General features: G+C 43.4%; 1 protein-coding gene across 1 annotated transcript in view; it reads left to right on the top strand.

Moving 5' to 3' along the window:
• The first annotated feature begins 257 nt into the window (after positions 1–257).
• sertad2b (SERTA domain containing 2b) overlaps positions 258–20,799 on the top strand; it is a 60,384-nt gene continuing 39,842 nt past the window's right edge. Inside the window, exon 1 of the mRNA XM_083775757.1 lies at positions 258–404. The gene's annotated coding sequence lies outside the window, so the exon portion shown is untranslated. The remainder of the gene's footprint in view (positions 405–20,799) is intronic.

Consider the following 20,799-nt stretch of genomic DNA (forward strand, 5'->3'; position numbering starts at 1 on the left):
TGAGTCAGCGCCTGAGTCACCGCACAAGCTGCCAATCAAAACAGAACCTCTGCGCTCTCCAGGGGAAGCTACTCTCATATCTCTGCTGTGTGACTGTTGTCGGCTATCCTCACCTCCTCCTCTCCTCCTCCCCTCTCCTTCACTTCACTTCGCATGGCCCCGAATGGCCGAATCCCATCTGTGACATACTGACATTGGATAGATAGAGCCATGTCTAAGCACTATGCAGTTAAAAGGCCATAACAGTTGACGGAAACGAGCAAACACCAACCAGGCGATAGGCTACGTCGGTTCTTGAAGATCATTTAGCAGTTTATTATTATTTTTAATGTATATATTTTCAATTTGCCCTTTATAGTAACTTTAGCTGTTTAGCACCGTACTGGACGGATCTACCATTGAGGGTGAGTGATCTTGAAACTAAACGTAAAACAGTTTAGGTTATGTTGGGTTTGGTGTTGGTGTAGCCCCTTTCGGGACCCTACATAAAGCTTTTCTGAAATTTTGATGAGTCGAACAAATGTCAGAAACTTCAGTAGCATTGGGTTCTGCTTAGAGGGCTAGTGTTGGTGCTAACTACTAATAATGTTATAGACAACTTGGTTGAACTTAATTGTTGCAGGTTGCTATCTACAAGGCAGTGTTATAGTAGCCTGACCTAAGCAGAGACATTTCTGGTCTAGAGGGGCGGGTCGCGCCTCAGAAATGCGCGCACCCTGATTGGATCTCATCGATCTGTCCGTCACCCCCGGCCCCTCCTCTCCCCCCTAGTGCAGCGCTACGTCACATCATTTAGAGCGACGCCCACCCGGAAGGGTTGACTCCCACTTTTAGACTGGTTCAGCCCACGGCTTTTTCCAGGCTTTCATCTTTCGCGCAGACGAAATGAAAGCCTGGGTATCGAGGCTAGTGTTATAGGTTTACAACTCTCTCTCTCTCTCTCTCTCTCTCTCTCTCTCTCTCTCTCTCTCTCTCTCTCTGTCAGTCAGTCACTCTGTCACAGCCTTTTACAGTCTATGGTCACAGCACTGACTCTGCCTGTTTGACTCTGCGGCTTCCCTCCCTCCTTTACTTATAAAGTAGGTTCTGGTTAGTACTACTATAGTAACCTACGTTTTTTACTTGACTTCACCAAACCATTGAATGGGGAATCCCATCTTTCTTTATTTTATTGCTCGAGGCAGAACCGTGGACCGCTGTGTTCTGTTCTCTCGTGTGTCGCCCCGGGAAAGCAGGGTGCATTTGCCGCTACACTACTGCAGCTGCCTGGGTTTAGTCATATAACCGGGTTGTGTCTGTCAGTGACTTAATTGTTTTGCTGCTATGCTTGTATATAATATGAAAATATCCTCTGGTGTGACTGTGTGTGTGTGTGTGTGTGTGTGTGTGTGTGTGTGTGTGTGTGTGTGTGTGTGTGTGTGTGTGTGTGTGTGTGTGTTGTGTGTGAGTCAGTTATCAGTGTCTGTCAGTGGTGGTGGAAGAAGTAGGCAAAGTTTAAACTTTAAAGGAACACTTCACATCTTAGTATCTAGGTCCTCATAATCATGATAAAATGGCAAAAAAATTTAATACTCTGTCTGTGTTCATATAGGAGGGCTGTGGGCAGTTCAGAGACCCGTCCACCAGTGATATCATCGATGGATTGATTGATTGATTGAAATATTTATTAACAGTTTGTAGAATTTACAGTACATTTTAAGCACAAACTCAATACAAAGACTGTCAACTGTGAGTGGACGACCCAATTAAGCATTACACTTGTTTACAACAGGGTCCACATTGTTCAATTCATCAAAACATTTAAAGACATACAAACATTTAGAGACATACAAATAGACATTTCTATGTAGCTAAAGAACAGAACAAGAATTCATCATATGGGAAGCAAAAAAGGGAAAAGATACAATATACAGTGAGGGAAAATGGGGGGGGGGGGATTCAGATTTTACAGAGGCCAGTTTCGAATTGCAGCCATCCGTAGGTGCCCTTTGAGAGCGGTTTTGAAGGAGTCAAGGGATTCACATGTCTTAATGACTGTTGGTAGGGCGTTCCACATTTTGGTGGCATAGGAGCGAAAAGAATTTAGTCCATTGTTTGTGCCGAATCTGGGTTGTACATGGTTTGTTGCACTCCCTCTGGTGTTGTGGGTGTGGACTTCGTTTACATTAAGGAAGTATTTAGACAGGTACATGGGTATCTTGGTGGTGTATCGAATCTTGTGGACCAGACCCATTGCAAGATGCTGTACTCTGTCGACGACCCTAAGCCATCCCAGCCTGTCAAAGTGGGCAGGGGTGAGGGGGGTGAGGCCAAGTAGGAGCCTGAGCCTGGATAATCCAATCTAATAGAAACTGCAGGCTTTCTAGTCCTGAAAAGTTGCAATGTGAAAATGGAAGCCATTGTTCTCACGATAATAAAAATCAAAAAAAAATTGTGGAAAACAAAATCTGCCTAACGTCGATGATGTCACTGGTGGACGGGTTTCTGAACTGCCCATAGCCCTCCTATGAGGCAATACCGGCAGTCCGGCACAATCTAAGGTCTGTTTATAAAGTAAATGTCCGTAATTCAAAATGTCACATTATTAGATTGTAATTAGTAATGCATTAATGGCAATGCTGAAAAAATGGGTCTGATTTAACCTTTAATAATATATAGCATATAATGTATTAGTTAATGTATAATCTAAATCTGAAAGCTGTCATCTAGCAGTGGAGTAAATTTGCCTCTTGGAGGAAGTATCAAAACACGGTAATAGGCCTACTCAAGAATAAATTGTCAATGAAGTGTAAAAATTGTCCAATAGGCCTACTTAAAGGAATAGAAACATCCTCACCCCAAATTACTTTTTTCGATCAATTAACCTATAGTATAGTCACCCTCAATAGATTGCCTTTTCAACGTAAAAAAAGACCATTACTTTTATTAAAGGTAGGGATTTCACTTAATTCAAATATCACTTTTTTATATACATAAAATACATTATACATTATCATTAAAATCTTTGTGATTTGCGATTTATTTGTTAGTGAAGGAATGTGACTAAAATGTATTAACTAAAATTCTCCATGTAGGCCTATTGCTTCACAGGAGCAATTGATAGAAGAAAAAGTAATTTTGGGGGCGAAGTAATCCTTAAAGTACAGTAGGCTACTTGAGTAAAAGTACTTTGGAAAAGTACTAAGATTTCTTACTTAGAAGCAATTTAGCACAATTTAGATATGTTACAAATAAAACTAAAAGTCAAGCATTGAACATTTTACTTGAGTAAACTTATAATAGTATTGGCATCAAAATACTTACATTTCTCATTATGCAGTGCAATAATCAAAATATGTTTTGTAATAATAATCTAAATCTGCAAAGTAACTAGTGACTAAAGTTTTCAAATAATTGCAGTGCAGTAAAAATTACAATATTTGCCTCTGAGATTGAAGTAGCCTATACTATGAAAATGGAAATGCTCAAGTAAAGTAACCTATTATCTTTTTACTTAATCACTTAAACATACATGACGTACTTAGTATAACGGACATAAATTGGCTCTGTACTTGGTCAGCTCTTGTTTTCTTCTACACCAAAACGATTTGCCATAAATAGCTGATCTACAAGCTCACAACGCATCACGTTGCGACACGTTGTGATCTTATTCCAGTGAATGTTAGGGGATACTATAGGTTTTAGTGGCCACTGGCCAGTACTCAATACTTAAATACTTAAACCACGCAAATTGCCATAGTGATCAGAGGTTTTGTCAATGGGGGATTACACCGCCAAGAGCGCTTCTAATTTTGCAGCTAATCCAGATTACGGTGCTGTGTTCCGCTGTACTCCCAGTCTGTGCATCCCTGCCTCAAACACTGCCCCATCAAACACATTGCCCACTCAGTTACTGCAGAGCACTGTCCACCACAATGGGACTATTGATCCACCTGGATTTTCTATTGGACATTTTGAAAGGGTCCCAGGGAAATAAACAGAAGAATTTTTCAATTTGAATTAAATTAACAAGCGCAATTAGAATAAGATATGTTTCAGAAGGGCTGATCAGAGTCACTGCATCTCCACCTACCCAGTTGGTCTAACCACAATGATAACCACCAATAGGAATGAGAGGAGATCACAGCGACAAAAGTTAATCAAATGGACATGAGCATTTCTTTTCACTGCTAGTCTGTGACTAGTGACATATGGGTTGTTATGGCTGCTGCCATTTCAAGTTTGTGAAGTTCACTCAACTTTTCAAGTTGGTTACATTTTATTTAGTTGTACTTAATTTAATTACTCACTTCTCGTTGTCTCCTTGAATTATTATTTAAAGATGGAGTTTTTCCAGTTTTTCATGTGTCTATGAGGTGACAGTACTTCATTAGACACCCTGGAGTCGTTTTTATGTGCAACTAGATAAAGTGCCAATCGGCACAGGTCTCCACCAGGATTCTTCCTCAGCCTAGTGGGAATATGCATGCACAGTTTCATTGCAATCGGACGCTGCGTTGAGGAGTTGTGGCCATTTGCTACTCCTGAAAACTGTAGGAGCCAATCGTGGCCAATCAGGATGGAATATGAGAAATCAAACAAACCTGTCTTGATCACATGACTATGGAGATCATGTGTAGCGATTTGCGTGAAATTTGGATAAAATCTGAAGGAGTAATAATAGAAAATGTGTTTTACATATGTCGGCCTCCTGGTGGCGCTATAAAGAGCAGATGTGAAAAATTCCAGACAAAGGTTTTTCCTTGGCCTCTAGGGAGTTGGCATACAAAGTTATCCACAGATCCGTGCAGTTAGAGGTAAAAACACTTTTTGGCCAGTTATAGCGCCACCTTGAGGCTGAGTTGAAATTGTTCATGTGGCATTTTGTCCTCAGCCTAGTGGGAATGTGGGTGCACAATTTCACGGAAATCACGCGATGTGTTCATGATTTGCAGTATTTTGTTTGAAACTGAGCACTCCTGTGAACTTTGGAAGCCAATCTTAACCAATCAGGATGGAGTGTGAGAAATCTGAAAGACCGGTTTCGTTGAATGGCTGTAGAGAGACTGTGTACCAATTTGCGTGATGTTTGGACAAAATCTGTAGGTGTACTGTGCAAAAACTTGTTTTGCACAAAGCGGCCTCCTGGTGGCGCTATAACAGGCCGTTCTGGAAAGTTTGGGGCAGAGGTTCATCGTTGGCATCCAGGGAGTGTGTGTGCAAAATTTGGCATCGACCGGGTTAACGGTGGCCGAGATTAGCTGCTAACGGACGGACGGACGGACGGACGGACACACGGACGGACGGACGGAGTGCAAAACATACTCCTTCGGCCTGGTGGAGACAATGATGTATTCCCTTTGTATTTAGGGTTTCTTCCTGTAGGCTGAAACCTTGACAGTCAAACGTGCCAATGAAAACAACAGTAATATAGGGACATCACACTATCAGCCCCTCCCCTAACCCCTCCCCCTTTATCATACAAGCAATAGCTGTGGGTGCAGCTCTACTCTCCCTCTGCCAACCTGGGGAGAGCCCTAAACTGAGCTCATGATTTCTTCACTGCATGAGGAGTGAGCAGGCCATTTCTTATCTTCTGATGAGGGAGTGTCCTCGGAAGGAACACTTCCACGGCACGCACCAGTATTCCAACCAGTTCCTTTCCTTTCCATCAGGTGCCCTAGCTGAGCAGGGGGAAGCAGTATAGAGACCAGTATTACTGCATGTTTTTTGTGGTGGTACCTAGTAGGGCTGGGGCGGTATGGGATTTTTATTACCGCGGTTATTGCCGGCCCCCATACCGCCGGTAAGGCGGTTATTACCCCCCCCCCCCCCCCCCCCCAAAAAAAAAAAAAAATATATATATATATATATATATATTTTGGGGGGGGGGATAATAAGAGGGCTAATAAAAGTTACAGGTATGGTGTGTGCGATATTATATTATTATTTATATATTTTTTTTTACCATAATGACGGTAATCATTAAAGGACCACTTTTGAACCTATCTTCATATAATAGGTCCTCACTAATAGTCATGATAAAATGGCACATTTCTTTCTACTCGGTCTGTGTCACATAGGAGGCCTAATCTAATTGAATACCCCTGCCATAAAGCATTACACTTGTTTACAAGAGGGTCCACCATTTTCAATTCATCATATCATTTTGTACACTATGCACTTCTATAAAGCCAAAAACAGGAAATCATCATAAAGGAGGTAAAAAGGGGGAAAACGTATACAGTGAGGGGGGGAAAGGGGTGGGTGGAGTCAAGGGATTTACATCTTAATGACAGTTGGTAGGGCGTTCCACATTTTTGTGGCATAGGAGTGAAATTAATTTAGGTGGACCCTCTTGTAAACAAGTGTCCACTCACAGTTAACAGTCTTTGTATTGAGTTGTGCTTGAAATGTAGTGTAATTCTGCAAACTGTTAATACATATTTTAATCAATCAATCAATCAATCAATCCTTGTTTGTGCCGAATCTGGGTTGCACATGGTTTTTTGAACTCCCTCTGGTGTTGTGTTGCTGGCATGATTAGACTGACTGAGCGTCACTGTTTATTATGATACACTTTTCATTTTTAACCGCGGTAATGAACCCGATACCGCGGTATGCGTTACATACCGGCGGTATGGCGGTATTGCGGTTATTGCACCCAGCCCTAGTACCTAGACTATAGTACCTACCGTAGGGGACACGACGAGATCATGCAAACTCCACAGTGGCCCTTTCGCAAACCCCACCTAGGGTATGGACGCTGAAGATGTGGAGGCTATATGAAAAGTGACTTCATCATAGTGTGTGTGTGTGTGTGTGTGTGTGTGTGTGTGTGTGTGTGTGTGTGTGTGTGTGTGTGTGTGTGTGTGTGTGTGTGTGTGTGTGTGTGTGTGTGTGTGTGTGTGTGTGTGTGTGTGTGTGTGTGTGTGTGTGTGTGTGTGTGTGTGTGTGTGTGTGTGTGAATCAGAGACAGAGGGCAGCAGGCCTAGAGAGATAGTGAGACTGAGATACCAGTAGACAGAGAGAGAGAGCGGGAGAGTGAGAGCAGTAGACATACAGACAGAGACAGATACAGAGAGAGAGAGAGAGAGAGAGAGAGGGAGAAAACAGTAGACAGAGACATAGAAAGCATGCAGACATACAGACAGAGAGAGAGAGAGAGAGAGAGAGCAGGAGAGTTGTGTAGACAGTGAGTGAGAGCAGTGGACAGCAGGAGAGCAGCAGACATTCAGAGAGAGCTGAGAGCAAGAATAAAAGAGACCCAGCGAGAGAGAGAGAGAGAGAGAGATCTGTGTACTATAAATAGAGAAGAGAGAAGTAGCCGTAATGATAGCATCCATCGACGCACAATAATCCCCACAGTAGCACCGTGCTAGTGGCTCCATAGGCGTTAACTCTGGCATCTAAACATGGCTCAGGTGGAACCTTCGGAAGGCTTATTCCACTAGAGTCTGATTTCTACGTATTCATACCGGTTTTCAAGTGGAGAACTCAGAACTTGAAAATTAGCTATTTTCAGCAACCAAAACTGTCATACAACTAAATAAAAAAGATGTCTTCGCGCTAAACCTATAACCGTAAAACATCTTTCTCTGGCGTAAATACAATGTATCAGCCTACCCCGGTCCCCACCCCCCCAACTGTGTAACACTGCACCATATGGGAGCTGCACTATAAAATCCCATGTGTTAATTTAACTCTGAGAGAGTGTAAAAAGGGGACCCGTTCAGGGTTAGGATTTTACCCTGAGGTTTCACAATGGCCCGTAAGTTGTAATTCATGCTTTTGAAATGGGGAGGAGGGGAGGGTCTTTTCAAATGGGGAGGAGGGTCGGGTCGGTACATGCTGTCCTCTCCCTATAGACTACCAGGCCAAACTCCATACAATTCAACTCAATTCAAAGGAGCTTTATTGGCATGAGAAAACATTTGTTTACAATCATTGCCAAAGCAAGTGTCAAAACTCAAAATCTAACAAAACTGTTGAAAATGCAGAAAATGCAGTTTACACAGTTGGAGGGGGGGGGGGGGGGGGTACAGCATTTTGTAAACAGCTATGTCACATTGTGTCGTTATATACATGTTATAAAGGGTATAAAGCTTATAGTGGCAATTGTTTTGACGTCACATTGGGACAAATAGCAGATTGTTCTTTTGCAATGCCATAGCAAAAGTTCATATACCTTTCATACTGGCACCTGGTGTAGGTTAGAGGCCAGCCCAGAAGTGCAGTATTATTATACGCCTTGTCCATCCTAGAAAGGCGTTTTAATGAACATAATGGACATGGGTTGGGTGCGTGTGTGTGTGTGTGTGTGTGTGTGCGCGTGCGTGCATGCGTGTGTATGGAGTTGCAATATTTGTTGTGCATCTTAGAGAGAGCAGGATGAACAGTCCAGTCCAGCACTGAAACAGGTCATATATTGTGTGTGTATGTGTGTGCGTGTGCGCGTGTGTGTTGCAGTGCACAACGACATAGCCCCACCCCTTCAGGCACTGACCTCCTTTTTATTATTTCTCGCACAGGAAGCACCTTTTCTGCCTCTCTCTCTCTCTCTCTCTCTCTCTCTCTCTCTCTCTCTCTCTCTCTCCTCTCTCTCTCTCTCTCTCTCTCTCTCTCTGTGTGTCTCTCTCGCACACAGTCTATATGTCACTCTCTCGTTCGCTCTCCCTATCCCTCTTTCTTCTCTCTCTCTGTTCCTTCCTGCTCACTTTGTTCCAATTTCTCATACAGCTCAGGCTGAACCTGAGCATCAACGTGTGCGTGCGTGCATACTTACGTGCGTGCGTGCGCGCAAGCATGTGTGCACGTGTTTGTAGGTGCATTTATGTGCACTCAATGCAATGCATCAAAAATGATCACCACAGCACACATGTGCATTGGCGAACACACGTGTCGTGGTCACACACACACACACACACACACATACACACACACACACACACACACACACGCACACACACACACACAGGTCCCTCCAAGCGATCAGAGCATCCAGTATAGAACAGAATGTACAGACTGCAGATATTCTCCACGCAGCCTTTCTAATATGCTGTGGCTATTGATTCTCCACACACAGTAACATATGCACGATTGCACATCTATGTACATCGTCAGTCCTGTAAGATCTAGTAGGATCAACCTTTTCGGGATCAGGGCCCACTTGAAAATCTCAAATGCTTTCGTGGCCCACCCATCTGACCACAGTAAGTAAGTAAGTCAGTAGGTCGGAGAGGCTTGTTGTCAGTATCAGCCAGATCTGCCATGATTGCCATCATATTGTTTCGCCAATTATTGGGGACCCACTTGCAATACCCTCGCGGCCCACCAGTGGGCTCGGCCCACAGGTTGAGAACCACTGGCCTAGTTGTCAGTTTGGTGTCTTTCTGATGTCGTTCTGTGTGTCTGAATTTATACCGAAATAAGATGTAGAAAGAACCTGACAAAGTTCTCCACTTGTTCCCTAAAAGTCTGTCAGTCTTATTTTCGATACGCGATTGTGTTTATGGGTTTTCTCACAAGGCATTTTCAGTAAAGTGTTGCCCGTTTAGCAGTAAAAATAGATCACACACATGTTACTGTACTCTATCACTGTCTCATCCACTAATGACTATGGACGCATTGTGCTGAGTTCAGACAAGACAAAACAAGTCCTGAAGATCTGGAACGCATACTGTACTTTACCGTACGAAGGCCTGCATGCTCACGCACGCACGCACACACACACATACAAGGATCTTGTGTCAGAAGAGTCGGGTTTGCAGAACGGCACTATTAATAATAGATAGACACACCTTCAGCGTTGGAGAGAATAAAAGAGAGAGCGAAGATAGAGGGATGTATAGATGTACTGGTGGAGAAATTAAAAGATATGGATGCCATATAGTACTGAGAGGAGATGAATTGATTGACGGATTAAGAGAGAGTGAGTGAGTAAACAGAAAAAGAGGAGTAGAGAGGAGCAGTGGCAGAAAGTGAGAACAGGCCTGAGAAATGTTCATGGGGGACAGAGAAATAATGGCATATGGTCGAACTCTTTATGTAAAGGCCGGTTTAATTTATACTTGGTCTTACGACTGTGTCTAATGACGAAATATTACATTTTCCTAGTTGAAAACACAGCACTTTTGTTGGCAGACATGGTCGTTTGACAGTGTAAATTTGCCTCAAGGCTCCTATTATATACAGAATGAACTCACACACACAACACAGCACAATGGAAGGGGATTTAGCACTAAGTGTTGAACATAATGATACCGTTGACCTGTATTCAGTTTGACAGTTGGCAACTTACTGCCTTGGCTATTTTGATTTTCTGATTGTCAATAGGTAAGATGAGAGGGAAACTGTGTAGGAGACACAGACAGAAGGAAAGCTGAGAGAGAGACAGTGTAGCAGTGACAGACAGTAGGAAAGCTGAGAGAGACAGTGTAGCAGTGACAGACAATAGGACAGCTGAGAGGGAGACTGTGTAGGAGAGACAGACAGAAGGAAAGCTGAGAAGGGAGACTAGGAGAGACAGGCCATAGGAAATAGGAAAGGAGAGAGAGTCAGTGACAGAAATAAACCAGTGAGGGAGCGAGTGTGGGAGAGACAGATAGTAGGAAACCTGAGAAGGAGACACACAGTGTAGGAGAGACAGACATAAGGAAACCTGAGAGGGAGACATTGTATGAGACAGTATAGGAAAACTGAGACAGACATTGTAGGAGAGACAGATAGTAAGAAAGCTAAGAGAGAATGCTTTAAAAGAACATACAAATAATTGTATATATTTATATATAGATATATCACCTTCAAAAATATTATAATTTAAAAATAATTTGAAGAGATAGTGAAATTGGTCGATCTACAAGCTCACATCGCAGCTTCCAGTGGGTACTTCTGATGTAACAGGTGCTCGTAGGAGGAGGCCGGTGAAGCACTGAGTCACTGAGAGAGGCTATAGGCCTCGTGTTTATACCTCATACACGTCAACAACCAGGCATTCTATCCTCACTGTCCAGACTCGTGTGGACTGTGGTCAGTGACGATCGCTGCATTGTGACACGTCGTGAGCTTGTCAATCTGCAATTTTCACTATTTGTGAAATAATGCTTAATTCATAATGTATTTCTTTGTAAGTTTGGATCCCGAGTAGACACCAAATGTATCTTTTGTTTTGGGTATACTCTGACAGAAGTATCGTTGCTGTTAATTGGGCAAAAACCTCTTATCTCCTTATGAAATTACTGCCCTACTCTACTACTACTACTAAACAAAAGTAGCAAACAGCAGATTGTAGAGCTGATTACTATTTTCATTTATTTGTTTTGCTATTTGTTTTAATCCTGAAAAGAAACAGTTTTGGACCTATGAGGACCGTGACGATATAATGCCTGTGTTGTTGACAGTGTATGAGGTATACCGTACGTAACATCCTCTCTCTCTGACTCACTGCTTCACCGGCCTCCTCCTACGAGGAGTGTGTGTGTGTGTGTGTGTGTGTGTGTGTGTGTGTGTGTGTGTGTGTGTGTGTGACTCACTCATGTGATGTGTGACTTTGAGTACGTCTGCGTAAGTGTCAGCATTTGCCATTCGATCACAGTGTGGATTACTGGAATTGTGTGCCACGCCCGCCTATACCTTAATGACGTTAATATTAATGGTTGTTGAGACTACGCCGAAGTCTGCGGCCAAAGCGTCGGTCCAATCAACCGTTTTCATTGGCACGTGGAACTGTGTAATAGGCAAGTGTGAAGGAGAGGACCTTGAGTTGACCGCTTTCATCAGGGCCCACCGAAACATGTTGGCGTTTTAATTAAGTACCCTGATTTTATATCCGCCCTCTCCTCTTTTCTTTTCTTTTCTTTTACTTTTTTGAGCGCTCGGATCGCACCTCTTTCTTGAGTTCCACTATTAGTTGGAAGGGAGCAAATACTGCATCACTTCGATGAATTCATATTTTGTAAATGACTGCAATAAGATGTAATTATACTACTATTAAAATGTATTTAAAAATTTGGCTTAAAGTTGGTGCTGGAGCAAAGGTCACCAAAATCTTTGCAAAGCATGGCAGTCCAGCTTGTATTTGTGTTGGGCATGCAGACAGAAAAAGAAGTGCGTGGAAATTGTATGTATTTGATTGCAGATCGACAAAGATGCCTTTATCCACGTGTGAATTCCACTCACAGAGAGGATTGTGTGCACATCTTATGCCTGTATTTAGGCCAGGCGAGAATCAAGGAGAAGAAAAAACATCCGCACACTTGTTTAAGCTCCAAAGACGTACTTTATTAACTGGTGCAACGTTTCCACTTAGGTCTTCATCAGGCAATTATCATTCCACTCACACACATACGTTTGAATGTATTTTCTGATCTGAACTGGGACCATTACCATGCAGGCCATCCCTGATTCTGGGATATTTTGTGTCAATGGTAACATTGGTAAGTTCATGGAGTAATGACTATATTGCTTGTTGTGTGGCGCTGGGTTAGCCATCAAGCGGCTGATATCAGTGTCGGTGTAGCAGATTGCTGTTTGGGTCTGTGACTGAATGACAGTGTGGGTGTACAGTACACTGTACAGTGTAATTTAGGTGTTTTGCAAGTTGGTGGGTGGGGGGTGTATCGCAGTCGCACATACAGTTCACTCACACCGATATATGATACACGGGGACAAATAACCTTACTTAACGGTAGCTCAGTATGATATAATAGGCTGTGTGCGTGCGTGTGTGTAATAATTCATGTTGTAGAGGACAGTGAACGAATCTCTCAACTTCATTTGCTTCATTTGTGTGTGTGTGTGTGTGTGTGTGTGTGTGTGTGTGTGTGTGTGTGTGTGTGTGTGTGTGTGTGTGTGCGTGTGCGCGCGTGCGTGTGATGTAGATTTGTCATACTGACATTTGGAATCCTGGGCCATATACAAAAACTGACCACGAGTGGCGTAATTATAGTGGCATGACAAAGAGCAAAGCCAAACAATCGGATGCTCTATCTCCTGCTTCTCTGTCGCCACAATTCATGTGCATTTATATTTACTTGTTTTCTTGTTCATCATATAATTAAAGTTAAATGTTCTTTTCATATATTGAAGTTTAACATCCTAAAATGTTAGATTTTCAAATTATTTTCCATGTTTTGCTCTGCTCTAGTATGGATGCATAATTGGCTTGCATATGGTATTGGCTACATTTGTGTGTGTGTGTGTGGTCTGGTATGTACTGTATGTGTTGGTTTGTTAAGTATAACAAAAAAATATTTTGAGGGCTTTTTGCATTTATTGATAGGTATCAAACTTTGTCTAGAAACGATACTGTGCCTTTATTTGTGCCTCTATACACTAGCAAGGTTTGGACTGGTAGGTTGGAATGCATTAGTCTTGATTGTTGAGTGAATTTGACTGTACATGATTGTAATAAACTGGATAAAAGTGGACTGAGCTGAACTAAATGGAACTAGAATGGATGGAATTAAAACTAGAATAGTTAGACTCATGTTAGACGAGACTATATTTTCCTGAATTAACCTCAGATATCCCAGATTAACATATAATTCCCACTCTCCGTCATTCCCACCTCTCCTTCCAGTCAGGCTTGCTGTTTTCCTCTCCCTCCACATATCCACATAATCTCCAGACCATTTTCCTCTGTTTCACTCTCCCCACATGTTTGTTTGGGTAGTTCTACTAAATCATTTTTCTTTCAGATTTGATTTGGCCCAGATTGCTTCCTGCGACGAAAAGGGAGAAAGTTTGAAGTTAGAAACGTTGAGCAGTCCCTCCATTCTGGCCAACCAGCCACTGTTCAGTACTCACTACTCAGTGTTCTGTTGTGTGACTGTCTTTGTGCTGTATCCAGGAGCTGTTCCGGCCTAGAGAGAGCCGGTACAACCTAAAGACACCTACAGATTGCACAGATTGCCGTCTCTTGCCTGTCGGCAGGTTGTCGATAGCTAGTCTTGACGTTTCCGGTGAGGATTGTGAGAAACCCGACATGCTTTAATTTAAGTATATTAGCATGTGTTTGCCACTAGCTAAGAGTTCAGTAGTGTCATATCCCTATTATGTATGGCATGGTGTAGTACAGTTGAGTTTGGGTTTTGCACCCCAGCCTACTGACAGGAAATATGCTGAGCTGTGCATCGGACGGTTATTCTCTTGAAACCACATGGTTTCATGGAAATCATAAACCTATATTTCTTATCTCTTTACACAACTAACCGTAATAAAACAGGGGAATAAATTATGCCACTCAGTCACACATCATGATGATATCAGATCTAATTGTGAAAGTACAATTAACAGAGGTTAACGTTATGCGACATAATAAAGGTGGTGCAACCACTTCCTTAAGTGACTATGTGTGTGGGTGGCTGGCTGGCTGGCTGGGTGGCTGGGTGTGTCTGAGCACGAAAACAGCATGGTTGTTTTTCACCACCTGTGCGCAACCTAACACACACACAAACACACGCATATATTAACTGTATATATGGTGATTTCGGGTGTGCCAGTATAGTACAGTGACAGTACTGTACAGTACAGTACAGTAGAGGGTACAGTAGAGGGACCCCCACACGGTAACTGTCATTTCTCTACCGTTTCGGACGCGGGGCGGCTCGCCGGAATCGGGCCGGCACCCTGGGTGCGTTCCTGTGGAACTCCCCCCCCCCCCCCCCTACCTATATATTAAGCTAAGGCTTCAGCCTACCCGTTTTTGGTATATGTTTACAAGGACGACAAATTTAATTGAACTACTGCTTTTAATAAAACAACTACTATACTACTTTGCGATGCTGCAAGGATAAATGTTATTTTATTGAAGATCAGACCTGTCTGACTGTCTCTCACCATCTCTCTCCGTCTTCATTTCTCCTACTTCGTGACCTACAGTATCTCTCCTTCCCCTCTTACTTCTACTCCTCGTCTCTCCCTCTCTCATCTACCCCCCCAAACCCCTCCCACACACACGCATGCACGCCCGCACACGCACACACGCACGCACGCACGCACGCACGCACACACACACACACACACACACACACACACCACCACCTTTTTTCCCAATCCATCCTGCCGTTGTCCTTGTGTGCCCTGTTAGACTGTGTCCTCAGCCTCAACTCTACCGGCTGATCTGAGAGCAGCTCTAAACGGCAGGTCGTGGCTCTGCTGTGCTGCATGGAGGATGCACACTGCTGCATCTAATCGGCTCATTAGGCTTGGGCCGATATTTGATGGCTCAGGTGATTGTATCACCTGGGCCATCTGAACTCTAATAAGTTATCATACCCGGTGTTATCATACATACAGTTATCTAACTTTGGGCTACGACAAATACGACAAATACGCGAAAGGCTGTAATTTCACGTACTGTTCCCAGCCATATTTGTTCACAAAGACAAAAGAGAAAATAGCATTTGATCAACACATTAATTCATTATAGAGATGAAACATTACTGCTAGTGTTAATGATGAACTGCCCCAGCAAATACAGTAGTCCCAATGGGATTCCCCATCAGTGTGGAGAGGGAGTCGGCTGAGAGCATGGCAGGTGCTGCTGGCGAGCCTCGCCCATGTTGGTACGCAGCCAATCCGTCAACCATCAACATTCGCTAGCTGTTTTCAGCACATAGGCTAAAGGCTGGTTATGTGGTATTATTCTATACTGCAATATTCTGTTCATGAATCATGGACAGACAGACAGACAGACAGACAGACAGACACATTAGGAAGGTTAATGTTTCAGATCAGTCTCACTCATAAATTCCCAGTCAGTGTCAGCATGTCTAATTGTCTGTCTGCGTTTTTATGGTACTTTTTTTCTGGAGCACCCAGAAATTGTGTAGTGAGAATCCCATCATGCCAATATCTTGAGCCACACCCATGCTTGTCCTGGGATCGAATCCACCACCACAAAACCTTCTCTCCTGTATCTCCCATACATTGTCTCCTTCTCACTGTTATCAAGAGAGAGAGAGAGAGAGAGAGAGAGAGAGAGAGAGATGGGTGACATGTGATAGAGGTCAGGACCTGGGACTCAGACCTACAACATCACAGTCACTGGCAGGGGACGCCCCTGTCCATCTGCTCCTCTGAATAGACGTGCCCTTCTGTTGTTTATCTTTTATTTCCTTTCTTCTCTCTTTCTCCCTTCATCTCTCTCTTTTTGTCTCTTCCCCCTTCTCTCCCTCTCTTATTTTCTCTCTGTCTCTGTTTCTCTCTTACCCATCTCCATCACCTATTCAGTATTTAAGTCCGACGTCATTTTGTAGTGCTACGTTACGTCCGGGTCCAAGTGGCACCAGCTCCCGTCCGGATCTCATTGGAAATAGAATATCTAAACGCATGAATCTTTTTACAATGACGTTATTTTTCAGAAAGGAAGCCATTGAGGGTTAAAATTGGTCTTAATGCTTCCAACTCGAGTAGAATTATTAATGTTTTGTACAAGTGTCCATGACAAAGAAAATATATGATGTGGAGACAATAAAGAATATTATTATCATTATTATTGAAGGTGGTAACAGTCCATTTGCTCAGTACAATATTTCGGGTGCATATTTAGAATGTGTGCAGGGTTGAGTATGTTGAATCTAGTTTGCAATTAATGAGGATTTAGTTGACACAATTCCGTGTGGGGCAGATGGCCTGTCACAGCCAGATTTGGGAGAGCAGCAGCTTTGTTGTTGCGAGGAAAGCGGTAAAATTATACTTTCGTGGTTGTTTTCGTCTCAGATTTAGTCCGACGGAGCGTCACACGTCACAGTATAGCTCTATGGGGACACAAAAGCGACACAAAAGTAGGACGCGGAAGTATCTCTGGAGGTTGCGCGTCACGTCATGGCTAAAATACTGAATTCCTCTATCTCCTGTCCTCCAACCTTTCTCTGTCCCTCCCTCATTTCGCTGCCCATTATGTCTTCCTCCTTGAAATTGGCCTGCTTACAGCTGGCCAGCCTCTCAAAAACACTTGTGTGGCTTGAACCAAATGCCTGTCAGAATAGATTTTAAGACTTTACCGATTACTTTTATAACCTTACTAGGCCTGGTTGCCTCCTAGTTACATTTGAGATATTCTAGTCCCTAATCAGCCTGAATGTACTGTATCAGGAGATCCTCTGGTAAGGCCGTCTGGATTGTTCCCCAATTTGTCCTCTTTTCCTGGCCCCCTCCTGGGGGTGATCTGGCTTAAGTGGTATGAAATACATTACCTGAATCCCGTGGTGGGAGTTCTGCTCTGATTTTGGTGAATATGAAGTAGTTCCGGTCATTTTGTGGGGGGAACTGGGTTTTGTGAATTAATTTACTTTTATTGCGTGGCCCCTTGTGCCCCACACAAAATGACCTGAACTACTTAACTCTTCTTCTGTCAAGTCCGTATAATATACGTACCCCACCGCTAGGGGACGTTAATTGCTAGGTCCGTATACGGACCCCAAAGTATATTCCGTGACGTATATATAATGATTGAGCCCCACGGCAGCTTTTAACATTGATCTGATTCCTATTCAATGCCTCCGTCACCACCAGCTATGGGACATTAAATCTGATCTCCGTTTAACTCGGTTACAAGCAGGATTTTCCAGCCTCCATAAGTCGATAGGTGCATAGGTGTGCAGGAGGACTTTTTCTTATAGCCTCCATAAGTCGAAATCCAGCAAAGCTGTCCATGGTGGATCTTCAGCACTCCAAAGTTCGGATGTAATTTGTGACTTTGTACTGCGTCGCTCCCAACATGCAAGCGTTTCTGGCGAGAGGTAAACAGTGTGTGCTTGTGCTAATAATACTAAAGTGTGTGTATTGAGTGTGTGTATTGGGTGGGGGGGGGGGGAGACTTAATTTATGCTAACAGCTAGCTGGCAGAGAAAGAATTAATATTTCACCAAAAACAGAGCAGAACTCCCAGTCTCCCACCACGGCACTCGGGCGATCAATTACTACAGTTGCAACCACTATATTAATGGCAAGTATTTCATACAGCTTAAGTTAAAAACTATCCCTTTAATGGCCCAGTCGTGCACCAAAGCTATGGATGGAATATACTGTACTCAGTGGCGGCCTTATATATGTTTCAATCGTTTCAATTGAAACGGGCGTCGAGTCTCCAGGGGCCTCCCCAAGAAATAGTAGTAGTAGTATGTAGTATAGTGTGTTGTTTGGTTGTAATTGTTCCCACTTCCCAGTGTGTGCACTCACTGCAGTAGCAGCGCTGACAGTTGCGATTGCATCATTGTATAGCCAATGCTGCCTTCCAGTTATACCTTAAAGTAAAAAATAATAATCAAGCTTTTGTGTATTTTCTACTTGGCTGTGTATGTTCATGCTTTGAAGTCCGATAATACACACTTTGTTTTTGTTTTTAATTATTAATTATTAAAATAGTGACGTCATGAACGGGGCCTCCCGATCCTTAAGGCCGCCCCTGACTGTACTGCTTGAATATCACTCTCTAACAAAGTCGTTTAAACCACTTCTCAAAACATACTTATGTTAAGACTTTTTAATAGTGCTTATTTATTTTATTTAGCTTCTTCTTCTTCTTGGCTCTCTTATCCTACTTAATTCCTGCTTTTGATTTCTAATGCCTTCTATGTTGTTTTTAGTTGATGTCTCTTCCATGTTATTTTCTGGTCATTTTTATCTTGTTTTGTAAAGCACTTTGTAACCTTGTTTCGAAATGCATTATACAAATATTTTTTTATTATTATTAGCTTTTAGCTAAGGCCCTTTATTTACACAGGGCAGGTTCACTGAGCACAAATGTTCTTTTTTGACGACGCCCTGCTTTACCCTCATGCAGTAAAACACACATTTCACACCCAGTACAATATTCACCTATAAGGTATGTTTCTCAGCAGCTCCACCAGAGCTGTAGGGGAAGTGCCCTGCTCAAGGGCGCTTCAAATGTTGGGTGTTATTGAGGAAGGCGTGTCAAGGACCCTCAAATTGATATCGAATAAGCCATGAATAAATAATCATTTGATTAGATTTGGTCTCAGATGATAGTTGTTGATATGACTTAATACAGAATTCCATAATTGACAGTCTACTGTACGTGGGGGGGGGGGGGGGGGATAACAGTGGAGACTTTGAAATGTTTGATCAGTATAATCTAAACTGTGAATCCTACTGAATCGCTCCGGTTCAGTCTCTATCCTTTTATTACTCTATGCTCTACCCTGTAGTGGGTAGGGTGCATGGGGTATGAACCCTGTAGTTGTAGTGGGTAGGGTGCATGGGGTATGAACCCTGTAGTTGTAGTGGGTAGGGTGCATGGGGTATGAACCCATACCCTGCAGTGGGTAGGGTGCATGGGGTATGAACCCTGTAGTTGTAGTGGGTAGGGTGCATGGGGTATGAACCCTGTAGTTGTAGTGGGTAGGGTGCATGGGGTATGAACCCTGTAGTTGTAGTGGGTAGGGTGCATGGGGTATGAACCCTGTAGTTGTAGTGGGTAGGGTGCATGGGGTATGAACCCATACCCTGCAGTGGGTAGGGTGCATGGGGTATGAACCCTAACCTGTAGTGGGTAGGGTGCATGGGGTATGAACCCTGTAGTTGTAGTGGGTAGGGTGCATGGGGTATGAACCATACCCTGTAGTGGGTAGGGTCCATGGGGTATCAACCCTACCCTGTAGTGGGTAGGGTGCATGGGGTATGAACCCTGTAGTTGTAGGGTGCATGGGGTATGAACCCATACCCTGCAGTGGGTAGGGTGCATGGGGTATGAACCCTAACCTGTAGTGGGTAGGGTCCATGGGGTATGAACCCTGTACTTGTAGTGGGTAGGGTCCATGGGGTATGAACCCATACCCTGTAGTGGGTAGGGTCCATGGGGTATGAACCCATACCCTGTAGTGGGTAATGTCCATGGGGTATGAACCCTACCCTGTAGTGGGTAGGGTGCATGGGGTATGAACCCTACCCTGTAGTGGGTAGGGTGCATGGGGTATGAACCCTACCCTGTAGTGGGTAGGGTGCATGTAGCATGGGTAGGGTGCAAATATGAACCCTACCCTGTAGTGGGTAGGGTGCATGAGGCATGAGGACCCAAGGAGGGACGCGGAGGGGAGGGGGGATGTCATGGGACCTAATTAATATTCTGCTTTTTGCAGTCTGATTTAATTTTGACTGCATATGTGACCCTCCTGTATTTTTGCACACATTTTTATTGTAATTACATTATGTACAACCATATTGAACTGCAGGTGTAGACAGATAGATACTGTAGATAGATGTAGAGTGTGTGTGTGTGTGTGTGTGTGTGTATATATATATATATATATATATATTAGTGGTGGGCATAGATTTGTTTTTTAATCTAGATTAATCTCACTGCAATTCTGGAGTTAATCTAGATTAATCTAGATTAAAATGGCTCATTTGAACTCTGCCGAAAGCATTGAAAATATGTGTGCGCTACCTAAATAATGACCAGAAGTAAATCCTTGAACGGGCCACGTGGCCCATTAGACCAGGAGCCCTATCATAATTGGTAATGAAAATATAATATTATTATATTTTCATTTCACACTAGTATGTTTTTGACAGATGTTCAATGGTCCCTAGTCAGTGCTACACACGCCGCCCCGGCCAACTTTTCATCTTTCGCAGCTTTCTCTGCGGCGTACTGGTCATGGATTCTCCTTGTGATAGTTCGTCTTGCAGTTAGTTTGTAAGATGGGTCGCCTGTGGCCGCTTGGAGAAGAAGCTCGAGCCCATCATCTTCAACCACACTGATAGGCCGGCAGTTGATGGCAATCCACTGAGCTAGGAGGTTAGTTAGCTTGGCTGATAGAGTTGGGCTGACGGGCTTGCCACGGTTGCACTCCA

Source organism: Protomyctophum parallelum (assembly GCF_964188405.1).
Source record: "Protomyctophum parallelum genome assembly, chromosome: 10".
NCBI lineage: Eukaryota > Metazoa > Chordata > Actinopteri > Myctophiformes > Myctophidae > Protomyctophum > Protomyctophum parallelum.